General features: G+C 46.1%; 1 protein-coding gene across 8 annotated transcripts in view; it reads right to left on the reverse strand.

The window, feature by feature from the left end:
• Nucleotides 1–16,774, reverse strand: part of TSPAN18 (tetraspanin 18) — a 135,316-nt gene that overhangs the window by 83,747 nt on the left and 34,795 nt on the right. The window contains exon 1 of one of the 8 annotated variants that reach the window (XM_044271045.1): nucleotides 12,938–12,969. The exons of the other annotated variants lie outside the window; for them this stretch is intronic. The gene's annotated coding sequence lies outside the window, so the exon portion shown is untranslated. Of the gene's footprint in view, nucleotides 1–12,937; nucleotides 12,970–16,774 lie in introns of those variants that run through there. 8 annotated transcript variants of the gene reach the window in all.

Genomic DNA, 16,774 nt, shown 5'->3' on the forward strand with positions numbered 1-16,774 from the left:
GACACTGTTTGCCGTCCTAGGGTTGGGATATGACATCCTATTTCACTTGCAGTACAGAATGGATCACTACACTACATGTCATTCTTCTAATCAGATATTCTGTCCGTGCAGAGGTTCGCATCTATGCACTTCTTTCTGTCATTGCAGTTGATCATTGTTCTCCCAAACACTGGGACACGCAGCATTGAACAGTGCTGACATCTTGGCCTAGGCCCGTAGTGATATTATTGGAGTGATAAACTAAGGTCTCTCAGTTCAATAATTTTGTCCCTCTCAGTTTGCGACAAGTGGCCATAAGTGGCACATCAACAAACAGGCATCGCACAATCATCCCACATGACTTTATGCAATTTTAGAGGTTTCATGTGGCTTACAAAAATGTATTTTTAATCTGGCTTTTATGCCCCTCCCACATACCACAGATTGCTTGAAAATTTGATCATCTGCATATCTTAGAGACATCTGCTACTTACTTGATTTGCATAACTTTATGGCTTATCCATCTTGATGTTGCAATTTCAATGTTGAGGAGTGTATTCCATGTTAACACATTTCTACTAAATCTTTCAGGTCCATCCCTATAAGTGTGTTGACCCTTTTCTGGCATATAGCAACCCGAAGACTTCTTCCTATTTTCGTCTTCTGGAATTTAATCCCACAGTTTTTCTGGAAATACATGTTTTACTTTGATTTGTATATCAGCCCAACCCTTAACTTTTTTGCATGGATAAGAATGTGTCTAGTATTGTATAATTATCAAGCAATGAGAGACAGGACTTCATTCTTCCCCAGGACTTGACACAAGTCGTGATACTGAATTAAATGAGGGAAGACAACTTTCTACAGTCACTGAGTGATCCGTGTATTTTAAAAAGTCTATTAAAATCCAAGAGCCACTATTAAAGGGGTTGTCTCACTTCAGCAAATGGCATGTATCATGTAGAGAAAGCAATTACAAGGCACTTACTAATGTACTGTGATTGTCCATATTGCCTCTTTTGCTGGCTTGATTCATTTTTCCATTGCATCCATTCCATCGGTGGTGTTACGGCAACCAGTGCAACACGAGATACGAGATGGTCGGAACGGGGACTGCTGCACATGAGTGTTTATGCAGACTCCCATGGCCCCGACAACCACAGCAGCTGGCTCTTTTTCATTTAATGTGCAAGCATGGCCACCGCTCTAAGTTAAGATGGTTGGTGGCACACCTCAAGAAGCCACTCCAACACTGTAGCATTGAGTGCAAACAGGCCACAACCAGCTTTCATTTTCTTGTCACAGCAAGACAGTGTACATTCCACCTCAATTGGTGTACATTTCCATCACAGGATACAAAACAAATCCTAGACCACTAACTACACAGTCGTTTCTCCCTCACTAACAGGTTCAAGGTCTACCACCCAAATCTCCAAAACACAAGTCACAATTCATACCATACGGCCATTCCTGCAAATCTGACATGTCCCTTTATGCGGTAATAACTTTGGAATACTTTTACTTATACAAGCAATTCTGAGATTTTTTTTCTCGTGACACATCATACTTCATGTTATTGGTGATTTTGAGTCGATATGTTTTATCTCTATTTATAAAAAAAATCCCAAATTTATGAAAAACTTGGAAACATTTATATTTTCTAAATTTGAACAGATAGCAATGCCACATAAAATAGTTATTAACATTCAACATATGTCTACTTTATGTTGATACCATTTTGAAAATGTAAATTCAGCGATAAAGTCACTTTCTGGGGGTAGAAGCCACCAATAAATGACCACATTTTAGAAACTACACCTGAAATTATTCAGATAACTGATTTTATAAACTTTGGTAACCCTTTACATGTTTCACGAGAATTAAAGGAATATGAATGTGAAATTTCAAAATGACGCTTTTTTGTTGTTGCAGATTTTCCATTTTTCTTTATTTTTCCTGTAACACTGCAAGGGAAACAGCAAATTACCTTTGTATTACGGTACATGCAGTTGTAATTTGTCACCATCTTCATCACTGTGCAGTGCATCAAGATTCATCGCTATCCCTTCTATTAAACAAAAAGCATACAGCACCCTTCAGTAAAGCAAAAAACCCATGCGTGCCCCTGCAGGAGCTGTGCCCAAATGTCTTCTCAGTGGAACGCAATAAAGAAATGGAGGCAGCGCCAATAAAGAAGTGGATAAAAAAAAAAGTTCTTTTAATGCATGTTGTGGCAGTAAGGCTGTGTACATATCACTTTTTATTTTTGCGTTCTTCTAAGGCTACTTTCACATTAGCGTTTTCAATTCCACTATTGAGATCCATCATAGGACTACTCTTTGCGGACTCCCCTGGTACTTCTCTACTCTACTTCTTTAAGTAGGCAGGGCCAGGGGTGAGGGTGGAGCGCAGTGGTCACTATCCTTCCCCCTGTGTGTGTGTGGACGTGACCGTTACAATGGGGCTGCGTGAAAATCGCAAGCATCCACAAGCAAGTGCGGATGCGGTAGGATTTTCATGCATGGTTGCTAGGTGACGATCGGGATAGGGACCCGATCTTTATTATTTTACCTTATAACATGGTTATAAGGGAAAATAATGGCATTCTTAATACAGTATGCTTAGTAAAATAGTGATGGAGGGGTTAAAAATAAATATATATTTAAACTCACCTCATCCACCGCCCGGCTCGTCTTCTTTCTTCTTCTTTGAGGACCTGGGAGAAAATGACCTTTGGTGACATCACTGCTCTGATCACATGGTCCATCACCATGGTGATGGACCATGTGACGTACCATGTGATGAGCGCAGTGATGTCACCTTTGGTCATTTTCTCCCAGGTCCTCAAAGAAGAAGAAAGAAGACAAGCCGAGCTGTGCGAACAAGTGGATGAGGTGAGATCAAAATATTTTATTTGTATTTGTTAACCCCTCCATCACTATTTTACTAAGCATACTGTATTAAGAATGCTATTATTTCCCCTATAACCATGTTATAAGGGAAAATAATAAAATCTACACAACACCGATCCCAAACCCGAACTTCTGTGAACCTTGGTACTTCTGGGTACTAAACATGCCGATTTTTCACACGCGTGTGCAAAACGCATTAAAGCACTTTGCACTTGCGCGGAAAAAACGCGCATTTTCCTGCAACGCACCCGCATCCTATCCGGCCCTCACAAGCGACGCCTGTGTGAAAGAGGCCTTAGGGATTGGGTGACAACGAGATTCAAGACGTGCACCATGCAGGGTGCATGGCTCAGCCCTTCCTGACGCAGCACAGACAAAATGTTTTTTACTTTATCAGTAACTATGGTTCCTATCTCCATTTGGCGGCATTGCCATCACCTGGCCAAGATGCTGGTGTGAAACCTATATAAAGCCCAAAACCAATATCCAGGACCCACACCTGAACATATCAGAGAAAACCAATCAGAGATGAATGGGTCACTCAATGAACAAAAACACATATAGAAACAAAGTAATCGCAAAATTACATGATTTTTATTGAAAATTTCACAAAGACATGCTTAAAGGTCAGCCCACTAAACCGTTTTTTTTTTTGGGGGGTTAATAATAATCCCTACACTGCGAGCTCCCTATACATAAGTATTCATTTTTTGTTCAGTAGATTTTGTTAAAAAGCAATTTTTATAATATGTAAATTACCTTGCTACCAGCAAGTAGGGCGGCTACTTGCTGGTAGCAGCCGCATCCTCCTCTCATAATGACGCCCCCTCCGCTGTGTGATTGACAGGGCCAGGGAACGGGATCGTTCTCTGCTGGCCCTGTTTGAATTCAAAATATCGCGCCTGCCCCGTACCTGTCTTTAATCGGCGCAGGCGCACTGAGAGGCGGCCGCTCTCTCGGCAGCTCCATCCTCAATGCGCCTGCGCCGGGTGTAGATGTGACATCATCGGCGCAGGCGCATTGAGGATGGAGCGGCCGACAGAGACATATTAAAAAAATTGCTTTTTAACCAAATCTACTGAACAAAAATGAATATTTAGCTTATGTATAGGGAGCTCGCAGTGTAGGGATTATTATTAACCCCCCAAAAAAAAAACAGTTTAGTGGGCTGACAGAAGCCCTTTAACACAAGACATTTTAAAAACATTAAAAACCAAAAGGACCGATGGTGGGTGGTCGGTGTACAATAATAAAGTGCAAGTACAATATTAATGGTCAGCCTCTGATGGTAAAAGTTTGTATGACCAAACAGTTTAAGCTCAATAATAAATAATGTCAAAATTCATATCTCAATACAGCAAAACCACATTGCCAAATTGGTGTAACACATAACAGATACTGACCAAACAAACTCAGACACCGCACACGAACACCACCAGTCCACTCCCCTGGATATGAATTTTGACATTATTTATTATTGAGCTTAAACAGTTTGGTCATACCTAGAGTTGAGCAGACACCTGGATGTTCGGGTTCGATGGGTTCGGCCGAACTTCAGAAAAATGTTCGAGTTCGGGACCCGAACTTGACCCGGAACCCGAACCCCATTGAAGTCAATGGGGACCCGAACTTTTGAGCACTAAAATGGCTGTAAAAATGTCATGGAAAGGGCTAGAGGGCTGCAAATGGCATCAAAATGTGGTCAAGAGCATGACAAGTGCTCTGCAAGCAAATGTGGATAGGGAAATGACTTTAAATAACACAAAATGCGTAAAAATAAAAAAATTATAATCTTGATCTAGGAGGACGAGGTCCATATGGAGTAGGAGGTTGAGGAGGCAGTGGATGTGGCGGTGTAGGTGGAAGTGGCGGTGGAGGTACCCTACACTGCTTTTTTTAAATGTATTTTTATTTTTTTAAATTAGGGTACACCCCAAAACATTGGGAAATATAACCTGTGATAACCCCCTCGAGTTGTGCTAAACGCACGTTCAGACAATACACTGGCTACAATGCAGGCCAGCACCTCCAAGGGGTAAAAGGCAAGCTCAGGCCATGTGCCCAATTTGGAGACCCAGAAGTTGCAGGGGCTGACCCCTGTCAGTCAGTTCGTGTAGGCGTGTGCATACTTACTGCCCCACCATGTCGCACGTCCCCGTGATGTTCACGATCCAATTTGATATCTGCTCTATCAACTTTCGATTCTTTTATGCGCCTACCATGGTGATCACGGGTGGTGGGGAATCAGTGTTCCAGGCCGGAGAGGGAGCCTGAGAAAGAGAGACCACATCCAAGGGAGGATAGATTTTTTTCAAATTAAAAATGATAGAGCGGAAATATGGGAGAAATTATTAAAGTGTAAAAGTGGAACAACTTTTTAAAGTTTAAGCATTGAATGAAAGGATGTGTCATGCATCAATTACTGAAGAATTTATTGTATTTTACTCCCTGTCAACTATGTAGAGCAGGGGTTTCTATCTGGCAAAATTTTTAAAATGTCACCTGACAATGTAATTGACGATTTTTTTACATTTATGTTCCTGTCACCTTTGTAGAGGTGCCCCAGTGACATCCACCATCCATTTGGATATCTTCTCTATCAACTTTCAATGTTCTTTTCTGAGCCTACTATGTTGATCACGGTTATCAGCGAATCAGGGTTCCACGCTGGAGAGGAAGCGTGAGAAAAAGAGATCAAATTTAAAGGAGATAAATTTATTTTAAAAAATTGGGATCGAGAGGAAATGTGAGAAAAGCTATTGAGGCGCAAATGTAGGACAAATTACAGAAGCCAAAATGTGGGCCAAAAGAGTCAAGCGGAAATGTGGGAAAAGCTATTGAGGTGCAAATGTGCAGAGCAGGGGTTTATTCACGTCTAAAATTGTATAATGTCAACCCAAGAATGTCACAGGAAAATTACAGAAATGTATTAACCTATCTACTTGGTAGAGCAGGGGTCTATGACAGAAAAAAATTGTTTATTGTCACCCTAAGGCTACTTTCACACTTGCGTTTGGGGTTCCGCTTGTGAGATCCGTTTGAAGGCTCTCGCAAGCGGCCCCGAACTGATCCGTTCATCCCCAATGCATTCTGAATGGATGCGGATCCGTTCAGAATGCATCAGTTTGGCTCCGTTCCGCCTCAATTCCGCTCTGAAGGCGGACACCAAAATGCAGCTTGCAGCGTTTTGGTGTCCGCCTTGCTGTGCGGAGCCAAACAGATCCGTCCTGATTTACAATGCAAGTCAATGGGGATGGATCCGTTTGACGTTGACACAATATGGTGCAATTGCAAACGGATCCGTCCCCCATTGACTTTCAATGTAAAGTCAGGAATCCCTATTAATATACCATCGGATCTGAGTTTTCTCCAATCCGATGGTATATTTTAACTTGAAGCGTCCCCATCACCATGGGAACGCCTCTATGTTAGAATATACCATCGGATTTGAGTTAGATTGTGAAAACTCAGATCTGACAGTATATTCTAACACAGAGGCGTTCCCATAGTGATGGGGACGCTTCAAGTTAGAATATACTAAGAACTGTGTACATAACTTCCCCCCGCTGCCTGGCAGCACCTGATCTCTTACAGGGGGCTGTGATCCGCACAATTAACCCCTCAGGTGCCGCACCTGAGGGGTTAATTGTGCGTATCATAGCCCCCTATAAGAGATCAGGTGCTGCCAGGCAGCAGGGGGCAGACCCCCTCCCTCCCCAGTTTTAAATTCATTGGTGGCCAGTGCAGCCCCCCCTCCCTCCCTCCCCAGTATTAAATTAATTGGTGGCCAGTGCGGCCTCCCCTCCCTCCCTCCCCCTCCTAATTAAAATCACCCCCCCCCCCATCATTGGTGGCAGCGGAGAGTTCCGATCGGAGTCCCAGTTTAATCTATTGCAGTCCTGGCTGCCATGGTTACTTAGCAATTTTAGAAGTATTATACTTACCTGCGCTGTCTGTGGCCGGCCGGTCGCTCCTCCTACTGGTAAGTGACAGGTCTGTGCTATAAGCAATGCGCCGCACAGACCTTTCACTTACCAGTAGGAGGAGCGACCGGCCGGCCGGCCGGCCGGCCACAGACAGCGCAGGTAATTAAATGTTTCGAAAATTGCTAAGTAACCATGGCAGCCAGAACTGCAATAGTGATAAAATATTAAGGCACTCAGTCTGAAGGTTTTGCAATTCAAATGTATTTTTTATTTTTTCATTTCTCTGCATCATCCATTTGCCCGTGGTATATTAAGGAATGACAGACTATTTCTGACCAGACGTTTCGGTCACGGTGGACCTTCATCAGTGGTCATGTTATCTGTGCATTGAATAGGGGTTTGCCTGGGCGCTGGATGCTGGCGGTGCCCCAGCTGCGTTGGCGACCTCTTCCTTCAAAAAGCAGAAGAGACTGCTGCATGACTTGGGGCTCAGACTGCTTGGCTGATTTGCAAGGGGGGTGAGGTGAAAGTCTGATGGACATCAGTGTCAACTGTGGTCTTTCAGCAGGAGACTGGGTGGGAGAAAATGTGAAGGAACTGGATCCATTGTCAGCAACCAAATCGACTATCGCCTTACTTGTTCAGGCCTCACGATTCATAGAGCCGCATTAGGCCCGACCAAATACCGCTGCAGGTTCTGTCATCTACTCGCACCTGAGGAAGAGGTTTCACTTGTGCGTGTAGCTGGCACAGATCGACAACGTCCTCTCCCTGCAACAGGAGCTCCACCAGCAGCACCACGACCTGGGCCACGTCCCTTATTTGACACTCTCCTCATATTTCTTGAATTTAGGATCTTGCCCTAAATGGGTGTTTAATTAATAGTAGAAGAGAACGACAGTATGTACAGGGTGTATCTCACACGCCCTGATCCAGACTAGGCCTCAATAAATTAGTTTGCCCAACATGGCTGTATTTCAAATAACTCAATAGAACCCCTGTATATAAAGGGTGTATCTCAGACGCCCTGATCCAGACTAGGCCTCAATGAAATTTGTTTGCCAAAAATGGCTGTATTTCAAATACCCGAATAGAACCCCTGTATATAAAGGGTGCATCTCACACGCTTTGAAACAAACTAGGCCGCAATTAAAGATTTATGCACTAAATGGCTGTATTTCAAATACCTGAATAAAACCCCTGTATTTAAAGGGTATATCTTACAATGACATCTGCAGCAAAGGCTGCTAAATATTTTTTTTTTTGCCCAAACGGGTGTTTGTTTAATAACTGAATATGACAGCAGTATATAACCCTGGAATATCAAACGTGCTGATGCTGCAAGGGCACAAAAAAGGGTGTTTTATTAATAGAAGAATATAAGCCCTGTATAAACAGGGTGTATCTCACACGCCCTGAACCAAATTAGTCCGCAATGAAAGATTTGTGCACTAAATGGCGGCATTTCAAATATCTGAATATAACCCAAATATATAAAGGGTATATCTCACAATGACATCTGCAGCAAAGGCTGCCAAATCAACTTTTTTGCCCAAAACGTTTGTTTAACCCCTTAAGGACACAGCCTTTTTTCACCTTAAGAACCAGGCCATTTTTTGCAAATCGGACCAGTGTCAGTTCAAGTGTCGATAACTTCAAAACACTTTGACTTAGGCCTCATGTACATGGCCGTTTTTTTTTGCGGTCCGCAAAAACGGTTTCCGTTGTTCCGTGATCCGTGTCCGTTTTTCTTCCGTGGGTCTTCCTTGATTTTTGGAGGATCCACGGACATGAAAAAAAAGTCATTTTGGTGTCCGCCTGGCCGTGCGGAGCCAAACGGATCCGTCCTGAATTACAATGCAAGTCAATGGGGACGGATCCGTTTGATGTTGACACAATATGGTGCCATTTCAAACGGATCCGTCCCCATTGACTTTCAATGTAAAGTCTGGAGTTCTGTTATACCATCGGATTGGAGTTTTCTCCAATCCGATGGTATATTTTAACTTGTAGCGTCCCCATCACCATGGGAACGCCTCTATGTTAGAATATACTGTCGGATATGAGCTACATCGTGAAACTCATTTCCGACAGTATATTCTAACACAGAGGCGTTCCCATGGTGATGGAGACGCTTCAGGTTAGAATATACAAAAAACTGTGTACATGACTGCCCCCTGCTGCCTGGCAGGTGCTGCCAGGCAGCAGGGGGCAGACCCCCCCCCCCCCTGTTTTTAACTCATTGGTGGCCAGTGGGCCCCCCCTCCCCTGTTGTTAACTCGTTGGTGGCCAGTGTGCGCACCCCCCTCCCTCCCTCTATTGTTTTAATACATTGGGGCCAGTGTGCGCGCGCCCCCCAACCCCCCCCTCTATTATTTTAATACATTGGGGCCAGTGTGCGCGCGCCCCCCCAACCCCCCCCCCCTCCCTCCCTCTATTGTTTTAATACATTGGGGCCAGTGTGCGCGCGCCCCCCCAACCCCCCCCCCTCCCTCTCTCTATTGTTTTAATACATTGGGGCCAGTGTGCGCACCCCCCCAACCCCCCCCCCCCCCTCCCTCCCTCTATTGTAATCATCATCGGTGGCAGCGGAGTAGAAGATTTTCATACTTACCTGCTTCTTGCTGCTGCGATGTCTGCGTCCGGCCGGGAGCTCCTCCTACTGGTAAGTGACAGCAATGCGCCGCACAGACCTGTCACTTACCAGTAGGAGGAGCTCCCGGCCGGACGCAGACATCGCAGCAGCAAGAAGCAGGTAAGTATGAAAATCTTCTACTCCGCTGCCACCGATGATGATTACAATAGAGGGAGGGAGGGGGGGGGGGGGGGTTGGGGGGGTGCGCACACTGGCCCCAATGTATTAAAACAATAGAGGGAGGGAGGGGGGGTTGGGGGGGCGCGCGCACACTGGCCCCAATGTATTAAAACAATAGAGGGAGGGAGGGGGGGTTGGGGGGGGGGGCGCGCACACTGGCCCCAATGTATTAAAACAATAGAGGGAGGGAGGGAGGGGGGTGCGCACACTGGCCACCAACGAGTTAACAACAGGGGAGGGGGGGGGCCGCACAATGATATTCAAACTGGGGAGGGGGGGGGGGTCTGCCCCCTGCTGCCTGGCAGCCCTGATCTCTTACAGGGGGATATGATGGGGTTAATTGTACTATCATATCCCCCTGTAAGAGATCGGGTGCTGCCAGGCAGCAGGGGGCAGTCTTGTACACAGTTTGCAGTGTATTCTAACTAGAAGCGTCCCCATCACCATGGGAACGCTTCTGTGTTAGAATATACTGTCGGAAATGAGTTTTCACGAAGTGAAAACTTAGATCAGAAAAAGCTTTTATGCAGACGGATCTTCGGATCCGTCTGTATGAAACTAAAACCTACGGCCACGGATCACGGACACGGATGCCAATCTTGTGTGCATCCGTGTTCTTTCACGGACCCATTGACTTGAATGGGCCCGTGAACCGTTGGCCGTGAAAAAAATAGGACAGGTCATATTTTTTTCACGGCCAGGAAACACGGCTCACGGATGCGGCTGCCAAACGGTGCATTTTCCGATTTTTCCACGGACCCATTGAAAGTCAATGGGTCCGTGAAAAAAAACGGAAAACGGCACAACGGCCACGGATGCACACAACGGTCGTGTGCATGAGGCCTAAGATTTACGATGGAGTCTAAAATTTGGGGAGCAACCAATGTTACTCCTGGAAGATAAATCCGACTGGTATGAGGAGAAGCTTGCGCACTGCGAGATAACTAGACACAGTGGACGCTCTGGATTCTAGGAAAGCTGGGTGCCCACCTATATAGGTGCTGTGCTAGAACTCATAGGAAGCCCTTCATCATCATCAGTGACCTTGCTGCTGGAAGCCTGAATGGTGGCTGTTGGTTTTTATTGCACTTGGGACATGAAGAGACGGCAGAGTCAGGAGCACAGCTGGTTCTGTACAGAGCTAATTGTGGCCTCCTGAATTGTCCGCCGCACATCTGAAAGCGCCGGAGTCGCTGGACATAAACTCTTGGATTGTGAAGCTCATAAACAATCGTTCCGCAGCTGCCGAATAAGTGACAAATGTGCTAAAAAAATAAATAAATTACTTTGGGAATCAACTGGGAGAATGTATCTAATTATTACTATAGATAAATGTATAATAAAATCTAATGTCTATGCAAGTCCTATAAGTGTCCATCTTACTCCTCAACTTCCCGCAGGTCTTAAAACGGACTCTTATCCAGCAAGGAGGCAACTGCAACCCTCTACTACACTGGGTCTACCTAGAAGAACCCCCTTGGTCACTTTACAGAGAGCCATTAAGTTTAGAAAACCACCTACAAAATTGAAAGGGGTCACCAGACAGGGGCAGGTCAGCACAAGACCTGGGTCATCCACCCTAGATGCTTTAAAAAAAATATTTTATATCTTAAGGCCTCTTTCACACGGGCGTCATGTTTTTTGCTTGGATAAGATGCGGGTGCGTTGTGGGAAAATGCGCGATTTTTCCTCGCGAGTGCAAAACATTGTAATGCGTTTTGCACGCACGTGAAAAAAATCTGCATGTTTGGTACCCAAATCCGAACTTCGTCGCAGAAGTTCGGGTTTGGGTTAGGTGTTCTGTAGATTGTATTATTTTCCCTTATAACATGGTTATAAGGGAAAATAATAGCATTCGGAATACAGAATACATAGTACAATAGCGCTGGAGGGGTTAAAAAAAAGGATATTTTTTTTTAACTCACCTTAATCCACTTGTTCGCGCAGCCCGGCTTCTCTTCTGTCTTCTTTCTTCAGGACCTGGGTAAAGGACCTGTGGTGACATCACTGTGCTCATCACATGGTCCATCACATGATCTTTTACCATGGTGATAGATCATGTGACGGGCCATGTGATGAGTGCAGTGACGTCATCACAGGTCCTTTACCCAGGTCCTGAAGAAAGAAGACAGAAGAGATGCCGGCTGCGCGAACAAGTGGATTAAGGTGAGTTAAATTATTTATATTTTTTTTTTTAACCCGTCCAGCCCTATTGTACTATGCATTCTGTATTCAGAATGCTATTATTTTCCTTATAACCATGTTATAAGGGAAAATAATAATAATCGGGTCTCCATCCCGATCGTCTCCTAGCAACCGTGCGTGAAAATCGCACCACATCCGCACTTGCTTGCGATTTTCACGCAGCCCCATTCACTTCTATGGGGCCTGCGTTGCGTGAAAAACGCACAAAATAGAGCTTGCTGCGATTTTTACGCAACGCACAAGTGATGCGTGAAAATCACCGCTCATGTGCACAGCCCCATAGAAATAAATGGGTCCGGATTCAGTGCGGGTGCAATGCGTTCAACTCACGCATTGCACCCGCGCGGAAAACTCGCCCGTGTGAAAGGGGCCTTACAGTGATTAGAGCTGCAATCCTCTCTCTCCCTTCAAAATGCTAGCTGCCTGAAGGCACCACTAGGGGAAGCCTATAGATGACAGTAATAAAACTGTACTCAGTCTCCTGAGCTCCCTCTAGTGGTGACTGCAGGCAGCCAGAACTTCATCATGTCATTCTGTCTATGCTGAGGATTTACAGCTCTGCGCACGACCATATGTATTTTGCGGTACGCGAAACAAGGAGCCGCAAAAAATATAGGATGACGTCCATTGCGACATCTGTATTGCATTCGTTTTTTTTTTTCAGATCCATTATAACTATGCCTATCTTTGTCCGCCAAATGGACAAGGGTGTTCCTATCTTCTTTGCAGAACGGCCATGCGGACATACAGAAACAGAATGCACACGGAGTCATTTGCTTTTTTTTTGCGGAAGTAAATGGTTCCGCTTACAGGCTGCAAAAAAAAACGGAGCCCTAAGAATGGAGACCCGAGTCATAAAAAGATAGTTTAGGAAATTAATCAGCACAGAATGTTGGAGATCGATAGAAGATTCCTTCGTCTCAGGATAGTAATTCCAGCACAAGGCTCCGCGGCGCTCCCCTTACGGGCTATGCCGTGATACAGATGGCGCATTCTCATACACAGCGATCCTTGGGAAGTGGGGGGAGGAAAGAGAATTTGGCAAGGAAACCCCACCGCACGTTTTGTTTTTCTAGTGCCTGTTCAGATAATTGTCCCACCTGCCATCTGCTTGTCTCGGTCCCACCAGCCTGAGGCCACCAGTATCTTCTCGCAGCAGCTTCCCTTGTGTAGACACTTTGTCTGAGTGATAAGTCCCTGATATGGAGGAGGGGGGGGGGGGTTACTTTGTAACTTCAGAAGTTTGCAGAGATGAAACACCAGATACATTGTTGCCTTTATGGAGACTCTCCTATTGTTACAAAATCTGCGCCCATCATATACACCCTATAGTGCTGCACGGCTTCTGTATACCGAGATAAGCAGCACAGTAATCTGCAGTCCTATGTAAACGGGGGCTACATACAGACAGTTGCTGAACGAACCGCATGCAGCTTATTTCTTACGTCTTTATGACAGGAATCATTGGGGTAATTTAATAAGATTGGTGTTTTAGGACGCCGCCCTTAATAACCCTGCGCAGGCGCTTGATGCACCTAAGTTAGTTAGAGGCCGTGGCCGTGCAACTTGCTTAAATCTATGCCAGCTCCCTCGCGGGTGTAGACTTAAAGGGGTTGTCCGGGTTCAGAGCTGAACCCGGACATACCCTTATTTTCACCCAGGCAGCCCCCCCTCCCGAGGCTAGCCTCGGAGCATCTCCTGCTCCGATGCGCACCCTTGCCCTGCGTTAGATAGGGCACGGGCTCTTTTGTTTATCATAACACACTGCTGGGCAGAAGCTTCCGCCTGGCAGTGTGTTCGGTGACGTCACCGGCTCTGATGGGCGGGTTTTAGCCGTTTTACTGGCTAGGGCTCATCAGTGCCAGTGTCGTCACCGGGCTTTCTGGCAGCCCCATGGAGAGTCTGGTTCGTCACCGGAACTCCTAAAAATGCCTTTACCCTGCACGATTTAGCGCGGGGCAAAGGAGAGCTGCTCCGATGCTCAAGTCAGGGGGCTACCTGGGTGAAAATGAAGGGTGTCCGGGTTCAGCTCTGAACCTGGAAAACCCCTTTAAGTTATTTCCTATGCCAAAAACAGGCGTAGAGTATGATAAAGGAGATGGGCCGGCTTGCCCGTCCCCTTCCCTACCCATGCCATGCCCCCTTTTCCCTGAACCTCGGAAAAGTGGCGTAAGCGGGGAAAAGTCGCAGATTCAACTGCAAATCCCCTTTGCAACCGACCGACAAAAGTAAGCCAAAAAGTGGCGTACTTCTCATATAGAATCCCAGGACTCCATGTATCCTATGGGCGGCTGCACTATTCCTGAAGTGACCATACAATTCGGACACCCATCAGCTATTCCTCCCGACCTCTCCATACACATGCACGCTGAAGAGGGGCACTGACATAATTACCGTCTGTGTAGATTCAGTTACATATAGTCCTACGGATACAATTCTCCAGACAAGAATATGACTGGAGTGATATAAAAGTGGCCGGATGCTGCAGCAGTCATCGAGTCAATGGAAATGACAGGGGCCTTGTTCTCCATTTGGAGTGCCTCTCCAGCAAACAAAGGGTGAATGAGCGAAGAAAAGGCTCAGTTCTGCAAAGTTTAGCCCGCAAGCCAAGCGCAGAGCCGCTGCTGGCACACAATAGACGCTGATTTAAATGAGCGCCTGATACAATGAATCGCTTCAACCATTCCTAAATTGCTGTCATTACTTTTAACGCGGCTCCAAAATCTTCGCTCGGCGGAGGATCACAAAGAAAACGCGCCTCTTCTCCGGATGCCAAAATACAAAAAAGTTGATGGAAATTGAATCTTAACGTGCACTTTCCAGAACACAACAGGCAGTAACTGCGCCAACGTCCATGAATGGACAGCCGTAGCAGAGGAGAAGCAGGGACATCCGGACCTCATAGCATCACATTCCTAGGGGCCAAAGGTCCCCAACCCATTCATAATAGACATATTTAGTTACCCTCGTAGATTGTGCACCAGACCACTGAAGGATGCTGGGTGTTGTAGTTGTACAATAGGTAGGGAACCATAAGTTGCCAACTCTGAGATGACCAAAGCGACATGACTATATACTAGTAGCCCTCAAAGAAGTCTTATCACCTATCATCATGGCGGCAAATCTGCCATAGAGGTCCCAAGGCCCCCCTTCTGCACAAGAGTCTGCAGACCTAAATGGGCAGGTGAACACCTTTACTAATTGCAGTTAAAGGGATGGGAGGGTGGTGCTCGGCCAAAACTGAGAAGACTTTTCAATATAGCCGATAAGGACATGTTCATGTCATAAAAGGGGTCCATGGCTTGGGAACCCTCTCTACAGAAACTCTTCACTCTAGGACTTGGGGACCCTCTCTACAGAAACTCTTCACTCTGGGACTTGGGAACCCTCTCTACAGAAACTCTTCACTCTGGGACCCTCACTATAGAAACTCTTCACTCTGGAACTTGGTGACCCTCGCTATAGAAACTCTTCACTCTTGGACTTGGGGACCCTCTCTACAGAAACTCTTCACTCTGGGACTTGGGGACCCTCGCTATAGAAACTCTTCACTCTGGGAACCTCGCTATAGAAACTCTTCACTCTGGGACTTGGGGACCCTCTCTACAGAAACTCTTCACTCTGGGAACCTCTCTATAGAAACTCTTCACTCTGGGACTTGGGGACCCTCTCTACAGAAACTCTTCACTCTGGGAACCTCGCTATAGAAACTCTTCACTCTGGGACTTGGGGACCCTCGCTATAGAAACTCTTCACTCTGGGAACCTCGCTATAGAAACTCTTCACTCTGGAACTTGGGGACCCTCTCTACAGAACCTCTTCACTCTGGGAACCTCACTATAGAAACTCTTCACTCTGGGACTTGGGGACCCTCTCTACAGAAACTCTTCACTCTGGGACCCTCTCTATAGAAACTCTTCACTCTGGGACTTGGGGACCCTCTCTACAGAAACTCTTCACTCTGGGAACCTCGCTATAGAAACTCTTCACTCTGGGACTTGGGGACCCTCGCTATAGAAACTCTTCACTCTGGGACTTGGGAACCCTCTCTACAGAAACTCTTCACTCTGGATTACCGAAACAATACCTCCTGCTTTGGATAATTTGGCATGACCATATATTACAAGGTCACGCAAAGCAGCTCTGCAGGACAAAGGTATGGTAGCCCACCCTTCCTCAAGATTTACAGCAACCAGATCAATGGCAATGTGTTTATTACATTTAGAAAAAGGGATGTCCAAATAGGACAAGCCCTTTACTGCTGGGCAAAGAAATGGAAATTGTAGCGGGCATGCTCTGTACTGAGAGGGAGGAGAGAGGAGGAGCTGCACTCTCCTCATCACCTATTGTCAGTAGTGTGATCCTGCGCAAACTGCCTGCACAGCTATGGAACTATAAGTTAAAGGGGTTATCCAACTTTAAACAATTTTATTTTTATTTTTATCACACCAGTTCATAATGGCTGGATCGGTGGTGTGGTTCATACTTACTTGTTGCCTGACACTGGGTTCCGGCTCCATTGCTCCATGTCCCGGGTCTCTGGGAATCAACATCCTGCTGACAGGGCTGAAAGTGACTGCTGCACTCAATCCCTGGCTGCAGTGCTGACCTGTTACTCGTTTAACGCATGACCTAATGCCATACCATATGGGTGACATATCACTGCTGCAGCCAGTGATTGGCTGCAGTGGTCACATGCGGCCCAGCCAACAGGATGTTGATTCCCAGAGACTCAGGAGCTGCGGTGGCAGCGGTGAGATGGAGCTGGAACCCAGCGGTGGGGACCAGGTAAGTATTAACCCCACTGTGGATCTGGCAAAGTTGGATCACAATTTGTGTACCTTTCGTCAGTCACTGGGTCACCCAGGCTCCATAGAAGTGCATAGCTCCTGCTGCCTCCACTATCTGTGCCTTCGGCCTTTTGCACACAACCATAT

Source organism: Bufo gargarizans, chromosome 10, assembly GCF_014858855.1.
Source record: "Bufo gargarizans isolate SCDJY-AF-19 chromosome 10, ASM1485885v1, whole genome shotgun sequence".
Lineage (NCBI taxonomy): Eukaryota > Metazoa > Chordata > Amphibia > Anura > Bufonidae > Bufo > Bufo gargarizans.